At 39.6% G+C, this 18,062-nt stretch overlaps 1 protein-coding gene across 9 annotated transcripts in view; it reads right to left on the bottom strand.

The window, feature by feature from the left end:
* Window positions 1-18,062, bottom strand: part of THSD7A (thrombospondin type 1 domain containing 7A) — a 634,694-nt gene that overhangs the window by 538,413 nt on the left and 78,219 nt on the right. For 5 of the 9 annotated variants that reach the window (XM_073333835.1, XM_073333828.1, XM_073333834.1 and 2 more), the window contains exons 1-2: window positions 6,764-6,819; window positions 2,747-2,882 (exon numbers count right to left, since the gene is read on the bottom strand). The exons of 1 other annotated variant lie outside the window; for it this stretch is intronic. The gene's annotated coding sequence lies outside the window, so the exon portion shown is untranslated. Of the gene's footprint in view, window positions 1-2,746; window positions 2,883-6,763; window positions 6,820-18,062 lie in introns of those variants that run through there. 3 more of the 9 variants (XM_073333830.1, XM_073333827.1, XM_073333829.1) reach the window with 1 other exon arrangement.

Raw genomic sequence — 18,062 nt, 5'->3', positions numbered from 1 at the left:
GAACTTTCTGAAAATTTACCCCATACTGTAATTATATTGAGAACAACATATTTTTGAAGAAGCAACTCAGAAAATAAAACTCTCCGTGTTTGGTGCGAACAAGAACAATACTGATTAGTACATTCGCCTCTTCCTAGTCTTCGGCTGAATTTAGAGTTTTAAAAACAGATGGCAAGAAATTTCAGTGACTGTAAAGGTCCTCGGGGTTTGATATTCACCTGTCTCTTTTCAACAGTAATGTTTATCAGCACCACAAAAAGTAGTAGAAGCTCATATTTCCCTCAATTAATACCTACTAGCATCTGCAAACTGATATGTCCCCATACTATTACTACTATTGCACTTGACCTTGATATCGTGAAAAAGAATATGATTATGATAATAAGCCAATTATTTTTATACAATAGAGCAATCAAAAAGATCACCACTCCCTCCTGTTCTCATGACAATAAATGAACAGTCGGTCTTCATTTCATTGTCAGTTGCTCCCATGCAATCAGCATTACAATATTACTAGGTTTTCGTTGTTCATTTCTAAAATAAAATAAATTAAGATGGAGTACAAAAAGCATTAAAAGGTCTAAGTTTGAGAGTATTTGCAGGAATATTTGGTACATGTGTTTTATGAAGGTTAGGATAAATTCTTCTTTCTGGTACAAATTTTAATGCAACGATCTAGATTTGAACAGTAGGTATGTGCTACACACTTGTACATATTTTTCTATATGTGTGAGGGGCAATAAAGGTTTAGCGGTTGTGAATGTGGAACAGCTGAAGAATAGACTTATAATTACAAACACAAGCCAGTGATACCTACATATCATCATATATTCTGCACATGCAAAATATTTTACAGAAACACAATTATTGGAATGTTTGAGAGGGTTTTTTTTTCAAATGATCATAGATTATAAACCAGAAGATTATAGATAGACTTGGCAGAATTCCATTTTATTTTATTTTGACTATTAACATCCATTTTTATTTTTATAATTTTAACTGTATTTATTTTTACAGTTATGGAAATTAGGTGAAGGGTTGGGTTGGAGTTAAGGCTGTGCCGACAGTGGGGCTGCAGGGGGCTCTCTGCTTGGCCAAGGGGCCCCAGACACCCAGACACAAGGTACAGGGCAAGTTGCGATCCTGGTCTGATTGAGCAGAGACCCTGAGCAGGGGTGGGAGAAGAAGGAGCAGCCCCCAGCCATGAGGGAAGACACCTAACTGCGAAACAGTTCCTGCCCCAGGATGGCTCCCCCACTCCAGACTGGTGAGTGAATGGGGCTGTGATCGCAGAGCTGCAGAGAGCCTCCTGCATGGCTGGTGATGGAGACACTCAGCAGTGGGGTGGCCTCCCGCATATCTGCAGGCTTGTCATCCTCCTTGTGAGCCCAGTTGTGGATCTCTGCTGTGCCCCACCAGTGCCACAGCTTGCCCTGCACATGGCGCCTCTAGGGATCCAGTCTCTCCGGCCCTGCAGCAGGGCAGGGAGCCGGCTGTTGTTCCACTGTCACAACCCCACTCTCCCACTCCCATGACAGCAGTGCTGCAAAGGCCTCCCCACACCACTGCAGAGACAGTGAGACCCAATCCCTGCAAGCACAAGTTGCTGGGGATGCTGCACGCACACCAATGGATATTTTTTCCCACCCATTTCAGTGTGTTAGCTGACATCAGCAATGACTGACATCTATTGATTTAAAGCAAATCCTGCCAAGCCTAATTATAAACCATAACAATCATCTTGCCTGACAATCCGCATCATAAAGGCTACAAAATTTTATCCAATAATTCCTGCATCAAGTCGCATATTGGTTTAATTTTTATTATTGGGTATATTTCTTGTAGCCTGCTGCCTATAAAGAACAGGTACCTAAGCTACCATGAGTGCAACTTTGCCAGGCTCAGTGGGGGGGAAAAAATGCAAACTGACAAATACAGAACAAACCTAATAATGACTTGAATAGTTTCTCCACATAAAAATATCATGGACTTTAAGATCTGCTATCCTGAGCAGAAATTGGGTCCCATTAAAAAAACCCATGCCCCAACTTCACATCTCTAGCCCTACAGGGTGATAAGATAATGGACTTTAAAGTCATGATATTTTTAAGTATGAAGAACTGTCACTGGGCCAGAGATTAATCTTGTCCACTGGGCCATGGGTATGGGCAATTTGGGGTATAAATTCCACATGATGGGGGAAAGGAGAGGGAAACATTTATGTGGCAATTTATTTTTTATTTAAATGGCAGCTTTTTAAAGCAGCTGAGGATTTCTAATGTTAGAATAAGTCTCTGGAAGATGGTTAATGGGCAAGTGATGCAGGCATACGTATGTGATGAATTGCATAGCTATGTGATCAATTCTGGGGTTAAGACAACTCAAATGCACAATGGTAAATTAGCTATTTGTCCTCTGGGGCAGGTCTCTCCTAATCATCAGACATATGGAGCAAAACCATAAACCTGAAAGGCTCTGAAGTTCCAAGTTTAATTGGCACAGCAATTTAAACTTGTCCTACTCCTTGCAACAATCACATTATGTCACTTCCTTTACCCCCTACATAAGGATTGGATTATGCAAAGCAGCGTTCACAGGTATAGTTACAGTCCTACCAGTTAAGAACAGGTTCTTGCTACTACAACTCAAAAATATTTAGATTTTTCAGGACATGATCTGAAAGTTATAAAACTAATATTCCATATAGATCTGTTCCATTAAAAAAAAAAGAGAGAGCGATAACTACCTTTTCATCATAAGAAGATTCCATTCTCCAGTGCTGAGCAGCTGCGATACACTGTGTCACTATTCCATTGCATGGTGGGACAGAAGTACATGAGCAAGAAGTCAGCCAACCCCAGGGTAACAATTTCAGCAACAACCTGTAAATGAAAAGATAAATAGAAAAGGCAAGATTTTAACAAGATACCTTCAAAAGTTCCTCCTGATTATTCACTAAAACAAAGGGGTATTCAGCCTATTGGTATAGAATGGTGACTCTCAATGTAAATCATGCACAGCCCAATAATTAATTTAGCTTTTTGAATCAATATTCCCAACATATGTGCATAAGCAAGTTTTAAGGCTCATTTTGCCTTGTATGCCTCAGGACGCTATGTAATTTTCCTGAATGACTTAGGATTTAAGCTTGCATAGCATAACAATGCCTGGGAGGCCATTCCACCCATTTTTGATTGTTTGTGTGAAAAATTGCCGCCAGACATCTGTTTTGAACCTTTTATTCCCCTCTTTTTTTCTTATGCCATCTGATCACATTACTAGCATTAGCCTGAAAGTTCTAATTTAAATTGACATGCATCTGAATCATGTTCTGATCCGATCCCATATTTTTCAAGATAAATTGAAGCGGACTTTTGCTTTTTCAGTCTGCATTTATATATTTTATTTTAAATAAAGAGATCCATCATCTCTCCTCCTTCCTTAACTACCCCCAAATAAATTAGCACAAAGCCTTTCCTGCTGCTAAATATTAATAAAGTCTCACATGCAGATGGGAGAAACACAATCCATATAACCAACCACTACAAACTTAACCCAGCACATATTAGGTACAGAGTATCAGTAAAAAGGAATGAGCAGAAGTCCAATGGTAACCTGATCCTGCATTTATATGGGGCAGCTGTGAGAGCACCAAGTTACTCCTAGCTAGGAACAGTTGCCAAGATAAAAAGGGAAAAGTATACCTATATGCCTCATATATTTGCTAACGTTTTCCTCAGTCCCATCCACTCTGGGACACACTGATGGAATCTGGCCTGATCTCCCCTGCTGAAGATTCTCCCAACATGGGAGAGCCCACAACATGTGTATCTCACTCTTATGCCACTCTCGCCCATAGCACCCACCGATGAGGGGAGGCATCCAGGGTTGGAAGATAGCTATCCTCAGCAGGAACCATGCACCAAATGGCACAGATTACAGTAAAAACAAAAGGAGTACTTGTGGCACCCTAGAGACTAATAAATTTATTTGAGCATAAGCTTTCGTGAGCTGTAGCTCTCTTGTTAGTCTCTAAGGTGCCACAAGTACTCCTTTTCTTTTTGCGGATAAAGACTAACACGGCTGCTACTCTGAAACCACAGATTACGGTAGATCTCACTCTGCTCTAATCCTATGCTGGGTCCATCTTAGAATCAGGAAGCCATAACCACCTCCCTGGGTGCCCCAAATCTCTGCTACATCAAGCAAATCTCTACCTCAACAGAGAATCTGATCCTGTACTTCCTCAAAAGTGTCTATCCTCAACCCATATCTCACCTCTGTTTTAGCCTGTACTCTTGAAAGTAAAAGAGTGGATATGCCAGGAGCAGAAAAATTGCTTCAGCTCAGTGTAGAGAAGCTTAGTTTAGCCTAAAGCTCAACCTTATTTATGCCAATAAGTAGCTTCTTGTCACACTTATGTTGGAGAGTTTCAATCTTACATTCCCTGCTGTACACTTTGCAAGGTCTTGCAGGAGGAAGGCATGGCTCTTCTTGCCGTGCCTCCATTATGCCCTTGTCTCGAGAAGGAACCATTATTCATCTTGATTCTTGGCACTCACCAGTGCCATGGGGAAAATACAGGGTGCTGAAGTCTTTACCTTAACAGATGTGCTTTTTCTTTTTTAATACTTCCATGATCTTCCCGCACCCAAGAATCTAAATTAACCTCAAAATGATTCAAATCTCATTTGTCACCTCTTCTTGAAGTTAAAGTCACTCACATTTTCTTAATGATTTTCCAGTAAATTTCCAATTTTTTCCCCACACTCATCTTGTGGCATGACATGAAAAAAAAGTCACTGGCACTAGCCGTTACAGTACTGTTACACCTACTTAAAACGTTTTGCCTGTAGGTCAGATCACAGAATGACTCTACTAATAAACTAGCACACCCAAGAGTTTAGAACCATTTCTTTAGTATTGTGAGTTAGCCTTCCACTGAACTATTCCTCAGTGTGAAAGAACGTATTGCATAAAAATTGTCCTTCCAAAATGACTTTAAAGGTTTGCTTAACAAGTTACATTTAAGATGAAGGAGACCCATGATGCTATCAGTAAACAGTGTCAGCCTGTGCATTAGTAGCTGAAGACAAGAGGTCCATCATAAGAGGGCATGCTTTTAAAGCCCAGAAATCCACATCATGTTGTGGCATATTTGGCTTTATTGGCCTGTGATATGAATTAGGTGCACCCATTCTGCATTAGATATGTTACGTGAGTTTAAATGAAGAGTCTGAACTCTGATTTTCCCTTTGGACTGACTATTATAATTTAGGATGTTTCAAAATGTAACATTTTGGTTTAGCTAAACTTCAGAGCAGAGGTTACCAATCTATGGGGCACGCTCTGCTAGGAGGATGCAGAGGAACATTTGGGGGAGCGTGGCTGGAGCCTGGGCCAGCCCCCACAGGGGCAGGGAGAGAGCGCCACCCTGCCCCAGCTGCCAATCCCACTCCCCAGGCTCCACTTCTGGTCAGGGCTGCCAACCTCGCACTCGGGGCGCTGGCCTCTGGCCTAGGCTCCGCTCCCACCGCCTCTTACCCCTGTCTGCGTCCTCCCCTCCCAGAGGTATGACCTGTCTCCTGGCCCTGGCTCTGGGGTGGGGGTAGGTGGGTGCAGACAGGAGTAATGGGGGGCAGGAAGTAAAAAGTTTGGACACTACTGCTGTAGAGGGTCAGTATCTGTCACTGAGATAATTTATAACGCACTCATTCAAACTATGCAGTTATCCAAATGAGACAGTAAAAACCCCTAGCCCAAATTTATGGGTCATTGCTTAAACAGGCACTGGTCCAGAAAAGGGACTGATCTCAATGGGACTTTGTGTGGATGCAACGGTATGCCCACACAGATCCCCTTGAATCAGCAATTAGTCAATTTTGCAATCTCTATTCCTATCAGTAAGTCATACAAGATCATGGAAATCAGAAGAAAAAAAAAGGCAACAAAAACTCTGCAAAAGGGTATCTACTACTTAATCCACAAGTTATCAGACATATTGTGACATTCTGATAAGTAAGCTGGAGAAATGTGGGGTTGGCAGAATTACCATTAAGAGTCCTTAATTCTGTAGCATAGTAACATGATCAAACCTACAGGAGGCATTATGGCTTACAGTATCAATGGAAATGTGTATTTAATAAAATATGCATATTCATACATAGCTGCCAGGTTTTGTAGAGCTCCATGTGTGGTGTTTCATACAAATTATGTAATTAAATAATGTGCATATTTGTAATGCATTTCCACATACCCATAAGCTTCAATTTTTGGTCAACACACCTCGCCCCAAGTAGTGATGGGGGTAGGGCCTGGAACTGCACAAAACTTGGCAGCTGAGGCTGGGATAGGAAGGAGTCTAGTAGGCTGCTACGGTACAAATGAGGGTCAGGAATTCAGGAGGATAGGTGCTAGATGGATGGATGGATAGGTGCTAGACAACGCTAGCTGGAATGCCTGGGGTGCTGAGTAGATGAAAGGGGTGGTGAAGAGAGTCAAACTGTTGAGAGGTGACTGAATAGCAGGGTGGGAAGCTTCAGCTGAATGGGGTATCTACAAGTACTTGGGAGGGTACTATTTAAGGAGGTTGGGGTTAAGCTGGAGGCTGAAGAGCTTTCTTAGGGGGCAGAGTGTCTGTGGCAGGGTATCTATGAGGGAGTTGAACAGCTGTGGAAAAGCCTAGGTTTGAGGGAGCTGGCTCTCTTGTGGCAAGAGGGGAGCAGGGGCTGGGGGAACCTAACACAAGCACTGGGCCCCTCACCTCTTCTGCCATTGCTGTTGCTCCTTCCATACTATGATCCAGCAGGAGAGCAGATTTCTTTCTTCGACAGGGTAACTGGTTTAGTGGATGGGGAGAATAAGGTGGACATAATATACCTGGACTTCAACAAGGCTTTTGACACAATCTCATGACATTCTGATAAGTAAGCTGGAGAAATGTGGGGTTGGTAGAATTACCATTAAGTGGACACATAATTGGTTAAACAACCACAAAGAGTAACTCTTAATGGAATGATGTCAGATTGGAAGGAATTGGGGTTCCACAGGGATCTGTCCTGGGTATGGTGTTGGTTAATGTCTTGGATGTAGAAAGAGAGCATACTGATCAAATTTGCAAATGACACAAAGCTAGGGGGGACTGCAAACACTTTGGAGGATAGAGAGAAAATTCAGAGGGATCTTGATAAATTGGAGAACTGAGCTATAGACCACAAAATAAAATTCAACAAAAACAAAGGTAAGGTGCTACACTTAGGGAAGAAAAGCCAAATGCACACATACAGAATGGGGAATAACTGGCTTGGCAGCAGCACTGCTGAGAAGGATCTGGGAGTTGTAGTGGATCACCACATCAACATGAGTCAGCAATGCAATGCTGTTGCAAAAAACTAAGTAAAACCCCTCATGGACAGCCGTAACTACACATTCAGTACCTCCTTCTTATATCTGAGTATACCAACCATTTAAAGTAAATATCCCAGTGGATAGTGTTGAAGAGTTGATTTTAAAAAAAATACTATTTTTGAGTAATAGGTACAGAGGAAAGGTCAGAGATGACAAATCTCTATTTTGTTTGCCCTCAACACTGTAAAATTACAAATTAAATTTAAGCCAAATTTGACCAAGAAAATTTACTGTGGGGTTGATATTTCACATGCCAAGTTTCAGCTTGAAGCAAGTTTTTATAAATCTGAAGAATGGAGTTTATAATAAAATGCTGACAAACCTTAACTACAGCAATCCTAAAGGGTTCAGCTAGATGATGGATCGACTATTCTTGACATTTACAAATAAAGCTAAATAGATGAATTAACATTTAAAAATCAAATACAGTTCATGGTCAGTAACTACTTCTTTTCATGGGCTTTTTCCATCCCCAATAAACATGGGATTCTGTTGAGCAAACAAAACATCAAAGGCCAAGGATCTGACTCTTCCTAAGATCCCTCTGCACAGCTTCAACATTCAGCCTTCTGACAAATACTTCATTTTTAGGCCTCAAATGAGAGTAGAATTTAAAAGTGGAGAATCTCTCTTTTTGCACAAACCAGTAAGTCAAAATTGTGTTTCCATTACCCACTTGCAACACCATTAATGTCATTGGGGCTGCACAGTTAAGATGTAAAGCAGATTTGGGTCACTTTAAAAAAAAACAACTTAAAGTTCTTGGTTCATGGAAAGAACAAATGGAGAGAGTCAATTAAAGGGAAGAGAGCTAGTTCGGAACACCACCAATGATCAATGGCTCCTCTAACAGAGCATTCAGTCTAAACAGGAGCCTCAAATCCAATGGCATGTTACTTACTGTAGTATTATCATTTAGATAAAGAAACTTCAATCATGTTGAAATTAGAATGACAGGAGCAAACAAACAAAACAGCTTTAAATATGTCTCAATTTACTATTCTAACAGACAAATGATCCCTAAGAGAAGCCAGCTTTTCACAGAGGGACCTAAACAGATCATTCTCTGACCGATACAACAACCTCAGAGTCACTAAAAGAAGAAAGCCCAGAAAACAAACTAATTAAACAAAAAGAAAAGCAGTACTTGTGGCACCTTAGAGACTAACCAATTTATTTGAGCATGAGCTTTCATGAGTCACAGCATGAGCTTTCATGAGCTCATGAAGTGAGCTGTAGCTCACGAAAGCTCATGGTCAAATAAATTGGTTAGTCTCTAAGGTGCCACAAGTACTCCTTTTCTTTTTGCGAATACAGACTAACACGGCTGTTACTCTGAAACTAATTAAGGGAAAAAACATCTTGAAAGTAGCATCCTTCTAGTCACAGGGGGCCAAGTTTCCTCTCTTGTGGAGTAAAGTATTACTCAGAGTGGGTAAAGGTGGCAGAATCCAGCCCTCTTCCTATCCTACCCTTTGAGTCTTGATATACTGCCAATCAACCTATACATGATGAGAATTAAGGTTACCAGATGTCCCGATTTTACAGGGACAGTCCAGATATTTGGGGCTTTTTCTTCCATAGGTGCCTATTACTCCCCACCCTCTGTCCTGATTTTTCACACTTGCTATCTGGTCACCCTAATGAGAATAAACATTCCTATTTTCATATTTTACATGGGAAGACCCCCATATGCAGCCACAAACCTTTGAAAATGTTGCTTATTATTAATGTTTTCACATCAGTGAATTTGTTGCAAACCCTTCTTTTGAAAATAATAAAAACACTAAATATATGCTTAAATATTTTAGAGAACTGAAAGGCTTTTCAGCTAAAAGAAACAACTCCTGAGACATTCAAAAATGGAATCATTCATTTTGAATGTATATATTAGAAGAGAGATATAGAATGTTAAAGATATGCAAGAGCAAATGTTATTTTTACTCATTATTGGGTGTCATAAGGAATTTAGGTAAAATTCCTACATATAAAAAAATGCAATAAATTTGTTTTGCCCTCCAATTCCCATAAAACCACCCTTTCCCACTCTCTTAAACATCCCCCTTCACTGAATCCAACAAATACTGTTTAAAGTCAAATACACTACATAAAGTTCCCATTAAAGTATTTTACTTCAGGAAATGGTAATATCTTGAGCAAATGTCTTGGGAGGTTTTTTGGTTGTTGTTTTCTTTTGTTTTTTTAAAAAACCCAAACCTCCTTAATACACTATTTATTGTTATTGCTCCCAGGATCAAAACAATTAGTAGAGCTGGTCAGGAATTTTCTGACAAAAAATGGAGTTTCCATACAGTCATAGTTCTACAGGCTTTTGGGAAGCCAGGCAGCCAGATCTTTGGGCTGTCCTGTTCCTATGCCAAGCTGACTCCCTAAGCTACCAGGAAGCCTACCTGGCCAGCTCCCTAGACAGCCAGCTCCTAGGGAGAAAGTTCCCGAGCAGCTAGAAAGCTGGCTGACCCGCCAGCTAGCTAGCTGGCCTTCCTGCCCACCTGCCAGCTAAGTAGATAGTAAGAAAGCCAAAAAAATAATTTGTTTTAGGTCCCCTGAATTGGAATTTTTCCTATCCCTTTCCATTTAAAAAAATGCATTTTTGATTTTTTGATCCAGATTTGGGACTGACAAAAATTTCACAATTTCAAAACTGTTAATGGAAAGGGATTTTCATTTTCCAGCCACTGTTGATAATTAGCCCCATATATAACACTCTTCATGTTCAAAGTGCTTTATAAATGTTATTTAATTATTACTCACAGCAGTCCTAGAAGATAGTTAAGTGCTATCCACAGTGACTTGCCTACAGCACGGAGTCAATATCAACGCTAGGACTAGAACTCAGGAAATCCTAATTCCTAAACCTATAATTAAAGCAGTAGACCACACCAATCTATTGACAATTGATTTTGTTTAGAACCACCAGTATTTTGTAGCTGTTTTTTATTGTAGTACCATATGCTTGACATATATAATAGCCTTGACTTTCAGTGGCTGATGGATATTTGTTTTCAAAATAAATGTTGGGTTATTGTTTTAATTTTTCATATATCTGTTTTCTTTATATTCCTTCTTGGCTTTCTAAAATCTTATTTTGTAAGTCTCTAGTTTCATGTTACAAGTATTACCAACAGTCCCATGGATTATACATTCCTAAATGCCACATGTTCTGCAATTCCTACACAAAACATACTGAATTTAAAGTCAGTTTCTAATTTAAAGTCAGTCTGAATTTCTTCACGTTTATGCATTTGAGAATGTGGTAATGAAATGGGAATATTCCTATGTTACTACATCTATTAATGTTCTTTTTCTATGGAGCACTGCGTAGTTTATATAATTCACAGATTATCATATCTAATATTCCTTAAGGGGAATTACAATTTTAAACAAAATATATACAGAATACACACACACACACACACAATCACAGCATTTTTGAGAGGCTAGAACTTTCCTTTTTCCTTATTCTGGGTCTAAATAGTAATTTAGTTAGAAGCATTTTCAGCACATCTGGGACTGCTACACAGTAAGTTTGTAAGTATTTAGAAACCGAATTTGTGATATTTGTTTGATAATGAAAAATAAAACGGTAATCAACCTAAACAAAAGAATGAATTAATAAATCCAAGAAGATAGTCAAAACTGGAATTCATCTCTTAATTGCTCATATTTAATCCAGTCTTGTAACTAAGTGCCTGGGATATGCTACTAGCCCATACAAATTTCCTGGGTCCTTTTTCTCATTACTTGTGTCTCTTACTATATTTACACCTATCCCCAATGTTCTGCTTGCAATTCCATCTAGCACTATAACCACAGGGTTTAGGAGTATGTCCACACTGCAATAAAAGGTGCGATTGCAGCATGTGTAGGCTGCACAAAGATAACTGCAACTGAGCTAGCTCGTTTTGTTTTGTTTTTTTTTTCCGCAAGTCAGCTTGATCAAAGCTAGCTTGGGTAGGTCTATACATGCTGCAGCTGCACGGCCCAGCTGCATCACAGGCATACCCTAAATGTACTATGGGAGTAATATGATTTCCCTAGGGTGACCAGACGTCCCAATAAACTCGGGACTGTCCCAATATTTAACTCTTTGTCCAGTGTCCCAAGCAATGTACGATCGGGATGCCACTTCTCCCGATATTGTGGGGTTGCTTGCCAGGCATCTGGTTGGCGCAGGGCTGGCAGGCTCCCTACCCAGCTCTGTGCAGCTCCCCGGAAGTGATGACAGCTCCCTCTTGGTCCTAGGTATAGGTACGGCCGGGGGGTTCTGCGTGCTGCCCCCACCATTAGCGCTCCTCCGCAGCTCCCATTGGCCAGGAACCACGGCCGATGGAAGCTGCGGGGTGGCACCTGCGGGTGAGGCAGCGTGCAGAGACGCCTGGCTGCGCCTCCGCCTAGGACCCAGAGGGAGATGTTACCGCTTCCAGGGAGCCACCTGAGGTAAGCCCCACCCAGAGCCCGCACCCCCTCCAACACCCCTAGCCCCCTCCTGCACCCAAACTCCCTCCCAAAGTCAACACTCCGAACTGCCTCCCACGCCCCAACCTCCTGCCCCATTCCTGAGATTCCCCCTTGCAGTGGGGGCCGGAGCCAGGGCTGTGCACCCCTGACTGAGCCATGGCTTGTGGCGGGGGCCGGTGCCTTGTGACGCCTGACTTGCAGCAGGGACTGGAGCTTGGGCCATCCACCCCCAGCCAATCCACAGCTTGTGGCGGACAGCTTGCAGCAGGACTGCAGCCAGGGTTGTGTGCCCCCAGACTGACCAGCGGCTTGCTGCAGGGGCTGGAGCTGGGGCCATGCGCCCCCCAACCAGGGGGCGGGAGCTGGGGCCGTGCGCCCCCAACCTGTGGCTTCCTATGACTGTGCGCCTCCCTCCCTCATGGCTCCGGTGGGGGCTGTGGGCCTGTGGCTATCTGCCTCCCATGTGTCTGGATATTTTATTCTTGCAATCTGGTCACCCCAGATTTCCCAAACCATAAATGCATCATAACAAGATAAGATCATGGACTCAAATCCTGCTATCAGATGTACATTAGCAAATCCACTGCATGATTTGGTCTTTAGACTGTAAATTCTGTGGTATAGGGAGCGTGTTTCTAAATGTGCTACTGCAATCCCTAGCTCTCTGGGGCCTAATTTGGTTTTCATATGGCCCCGCACTGCTGTAGTAGTGGAAGAAACAGGGGTGGGGGTAAGGACAAAGACATTTTCAATGAGTGATTAAAAACGTAACAGAGGAAAACAATACATTAAAGATGTTGTGCAGCCAAAATCCAATCCTACTAAAAATAACCAGAACATGGGTAGAACATAGCAAGATTTTCTTGATCCAATTTGTCCTGTGGTATTTTGGTTCTTCTTTTGAGTTTAGCTTTTTTAATTCCTTTGAAATTATCAGGTAGAATTTATGGCATTCTGTGGAGAGCCCTGATTCACATCAGTGGTGCCAAAACATGCCCTTTTCCTGGATGTTGACAGTAAAAGATAGAAGAAGATTTCCCATAGAAGGTAACACTGAGATCTTCCAAGTTTTTTTCTTATTTGGAGCTGTTCACAACCAGCAGACAGATAAACACTGACTGACACTTGAGGGAAAATTTATAGATGCATCATCATTGCAATTACTTTTAGGGTCACTATATATCAGGGAAAAGGGCAGTCATCCACCTACTGTGCCAACACTTACACAAAGCCTTTTATTACATATCTTTTTCCTCATCCCTTCACACATTTCAACATTATAAAGATGTGAAATATTTAATTTTGATCCCTTTTCATTTCCTCACATCATTACAGTTTCCAGACTGTTATCTTGTCTGTTTTGTATCTGATTTTGATGCCATTAAATGACTAGCTTCGGGAAAGAGCAAGAACTCCAGAAGGAATTTAGCTAATGGTTCTTTATTCCACACAGCCCTGAGGGGATTTGCACAAATGGAAAAAGTCTTGGAGATTGTTCACTGTAAAATACCAGTCATTGCATTGCAATTTGAATACAATTTGGAATTCACTGCGGACTTGGACCACAATTTATTTTTCCAAATATATGATAATTAATTCTAATGACATTAAAATAATCCCCTCTGGTTTGGTGCCACCATGTACCAAAAGGAAGATAATAAAAGCCATTGCATTCTTGCAAGACTTCATTTCATAACATTTACAAAGGCAGCAGCTGTGATTAAATTTCACAATTCTAAGGAGGAGAGAAGGTCAGCAAACAGTTCTAGAGACTGAACAGTGATTCTGCACTGACTGATAAACCCATTCATTCACCTTTTAAGTTTAAATAGCTGAAACAGATTTGCCTTAAGATATATTTATTATTATAATGTGGGCCCATGCTTCAACGTTTGTATCAGGATCACAACTTCTTCCTTCAGGGGTATTCTGGGAGATCACTAATTAACATTAATTACAATTATTATTGCAGTTAATTAATACTCTTAAAATCTGACAATAGTAATGTGACTGAGGAGATACAGAGGGGCTAGGTATTGAAATACGGCTAAATAGAGTGTTGAGGATGGGCACATGCACAAAGATGGTTTAATGAACACCTTTGCAATACCCTGATCCTAAGGTCAGTCTCTGCAAGGTAGTCATCCTGTGCGGTCTTTGAGCAGCCCCAGGGCTAATCTAAACTTGTATCACTAGGTTCCATGAAAGGCTGTAAACACAGCCAAAACTCAGCATAGCACAAGTACATCCTCTGGCCATACCTTCTTTTTCCTGCTAACTCAGCATCAGATGATGGGGATGAGGGTGTAAGAGCTTCTTTGTCATATGTACACCACTGGCACACAGGGTCATCTTCCCTGGAACAGTTAAACTGACTCTGCAGCCAAATTATATCAGAAGTGCTTATAAGGAGCTAGCATGTAATCTCGTCCTGACATCTAGAAATGATGTTCAAGGAGCTTTCTCATTGGAGTCTCATTGATTTAAAACAGGACTGGCCTTTTGGGATTTCTCAATATTAGCTACAGCTGGTCAAAAGTTTTCTGATGGAACATGTTTCCATTGGAAAATACTGATTCACTGAAATCAAAACATTCCACGGGAACTTGTGGATTTCATCAAATTTTTGATGGAAAACAAGGCATGAACTCTAGCTGACCAGCTAGGCCTCTAGCAGGCAGGTGGGCTGTCTAGCTCCCAGCTTCCTCCCCAGCTGTCTATCTGCCAAAGGCTTTTTTTTTTAATATTTTAAATTTATTTTATTTAAAAAATTTTGCAATAGCAGTTAGTCTAATTAGAACCAGTTTTTAATATTCTGAGAGCTTACCCTATTTTTAAGTTCAAATAAAGCTGAACTATGAATTAAAATAATTTCAAATTCCAAAATGATTCCAGAATTTCGAAGTTTTGTTTCAAAAACTCCAAAATGAAACATTTCAATGTTTTTAAAATTAGTTTTTTAGAATTTCCATTGCATAACATTTCAAAATTGCCACCTTTCCTTCCAAAACAAAACAAAACAGGCTCTGAAACTTCAAAGTTTCCAATGGAAGGGAAATTCCAAGTTTTCACCAACTCAAATATAAGCATGTGGTTACTAGAAAGAAACCTTGTATGCCTTACCTTGTCCTTGAGTCCATATTCTGAGTGTTAAGATAATGATTTAAGCCCAAACGAAGCATAAAAAACAAGGCTTAACCTTTTAAACAATGGGATAAAATTAACCTTCCCTCTCATGTAGATGAGTTGACCTTCTTGTCAACTGCCTAAATGGGCCATCTTGATTATCACTACAAAAGTTTTTTTCTCCTGCTGATAATAGCTCATCTTAATTAATTAGCCTCTTACAGTTTGTATGGCAACTTCCACCTTCTCTGTATGTGTGTGTATATATCTTCTTACTATATGTTCCATTCTATGCATCCGATGAAGTGGGCTGTAGCCCATGAAAGCTTATGCTCTAATAATTTTTTTAGTCTTTAAGGTGCCACAAGTACTCCAGTTCTTTTTGCGGATACAGACTAACATGGCTGCTACTCTGAAACCTGAGAAAAATTGCACATTTTCATCTTCATACTTCCTCAGATATCTAAATTTAGATTATTGTAGTAAAACTGTTGCACACTTTTGTACACTGTTGTACATAGAACATACATAATTATGGAAAACATGTTTATTAGAAGGTAAGCTACAATTATCTTTCCGCTAAATCACAAACTGAGAATAAGTTTTCAAAGCAGTGCACAGGGATTTAACTGCAGGAATTATTAAAACCAATGTGAATTCTGTGGCTGAAATATACTGCATTTAAAAAATCATCCTTAAATACTTCTAATAAAAATTAAGTATGAAGCACAGAGAGTGAATATGGTAATAAACCATGGTGGCATGAAAATAATAATTGTGAAGAGACAGCATAAAACTGTAAGAAAATGAGTACACCCACTGTAGCATATTGTGTCCAGTCCAATAAATATCCCACTGTAGCATATTGTGTCCAGTCCAATAAATATATGTTACCTGTTGTATAAACGAGATCTTTAACAACTGGTTTTCTTAAATACGCATTATTCTGTCTTTCATTCCATTTATCATGACAGTAATGCTGCCTCTAAAAGGCCTACACACATCAACATTGTAATGAAGTAAAAACAACAGGCATTTATTTAGCATCTTCTATTTGGAGCTCAAAGAGCTTCACTCAGACACGGGTTAGACTTCTGAATACCAAGAAGCAGCTAGTGGACATGCATGAAAGACTCAGGAATTATTATTTTGCTCATTCAAACACACATTTCTCCTCATTGTGTTATTACTTGTCAAAACACCAGAGAATAAAATGTGAAATTGCCATTGATTGGCAGAAACAGATACTACCTGAGATTATTATCTAGTACCCAATCATGTTTGTAACAGGAAAACACAGTGTTAGAGCCAGCCATAATGGGGCTTCTTATAGTTTTCATTAATGCATCTGGTACTGGCCACTGCCAAAGAAGCTATACTGGACTATAGTGACCTCTGATATGATCTAGTATGACTATTTACATGTTCCTGGAATGGAATGCTTTGTCTTACTGTTATGACACCCAGAATACAAGCATGTTGTGCAAAATCAGACATTTCCACATGAAAAGTGGAAGCTACATGCAAAAATCACTTTCTGAAATATCTTCTAATGAACGTGCTTTTTCCACTGTCTCTCACTCACACAGTAAGAGACAAGAGCTGATTAATAATATTTATTGTTTGTGAAACATCAAAGTACTCAAAACTGTAGAAGGCATATAGAAAGGTATGGCCTGGTTTTGAGGAGATTAGAAATTAATTAGACTATACACTGAGATGCCTACTGGAAGACACCAAGTTAGAATTTAAAATGGACTTTGTTATGAAGGAATGATATCCTTGTTGAAGTGAATTAATGTTTGTTTGCTTCCCGGGAGAATTTAGTTTTAAAGTGTTTTCCCACAATGATACAGCCAATATTCACAATTTTCTGTAATTAAAAAAAAACCCAGTAATTTTATAATACTCATCTGGGCTTGTACATGTTTACCTTTTATAGTACGAATCTCTATTTACTATTAAAAGACAAATGTAGGATGTTTCACACTAAATAAAGCAAAACAGTCATTTGAAATAAAATTGTAAGTTTTCATATAATTGTCACTTATTTCATTAAAATATTAACTTAAAGAGCCTTGATTTAGGTGAAAATAAAATGAATTAAGTATCTAACCTGTCAGAAGCAGTTACTGGCTAGCACACTTGGTGAAAACTGAATTCTGGCCTCAGGAGAAGCAACAAAAACAACAAAAACACAACACCCTGCCTACTGTCCAAAACGTAAACAGATAACTATTAGGGCATCTCTCTTTTTAGGTATATTTATGGTGGTTAAAATGAATATCTAAGGATCAGACGTCAAACAGCTCTATAACAAGAAACCTACAAATTCCACTGGTGGATCTTGTGAAGACTTCAGACCAAAGTTCTGGACTTGATGTATGTTTTAATTTGTTCAATAATAAGGTTTCATATTAAGATCATAAAAAAAAAATAAAGTCAGGTAACGCAAAATTTTTAAGTCCCTACATTAACTCACCTGCATACACACATATGCAGTATTTTCTATTCCTCTTAAAATTTCTATTATGCTTATAAGGTACAGGCACAGTTTCGGGGTGGTGTAAAAGTGCACTACCCAGCATGTAGTGAAGAGGTCTGGTTTAGAACAATATTAGACAAAAAAGGTTTTATTCACATAAACTAAGTTATTTCTCTTAAAGAAAACTAATCTAATCAAAGTCATCACTAAACAGGAAATACCAGCAGCTGTCATTTTAAACCTATCAAATGCAGAACAATGTTCAGATATTTTAAAAGAAAAGACTGCTTCTTTTATTACTTTTCATTCATGGGACTATACCTGTAATAATATATGCCACTCAACAATTTATATAAAGAGTCAGCTACATATATATGGCTATTACTATAAACATGCTTTAGGCTTTCAATAGTCTATATGCTGTAAGTAAGTAAATCTAACAATTTCTATAGAAGAATGACCCATTTTGTTAATTTATATTACTCAGAAAACTTATAAAGAGGAACATTAATTTAATATATGGCAAAGCATTCTTTCTTCATGCATCATTGTACTGAAAACCTAC

The sequence above is a fragment of the Lepidochelys kempii genome, chromosome 2 (genome assembly GCF_965140265.1).
Source record: "Lepidochelys kempii isolate rLepKem1 chromosome 2, rLepKem1.hap2, whole genome shotgun sequence".
In the NCBI taxonomy this organism is placed as follows: domain Eukaryota; kingdom Metazoa; phylum Chordata; order Testudines; family Cheloniidae; genus Lepidochelys; species Lepidochelys kempii.
Note: the sequence above shows the minus strand (reverse complement) of the source record. Positions and strands in the feature narration are given on the sequence as shown.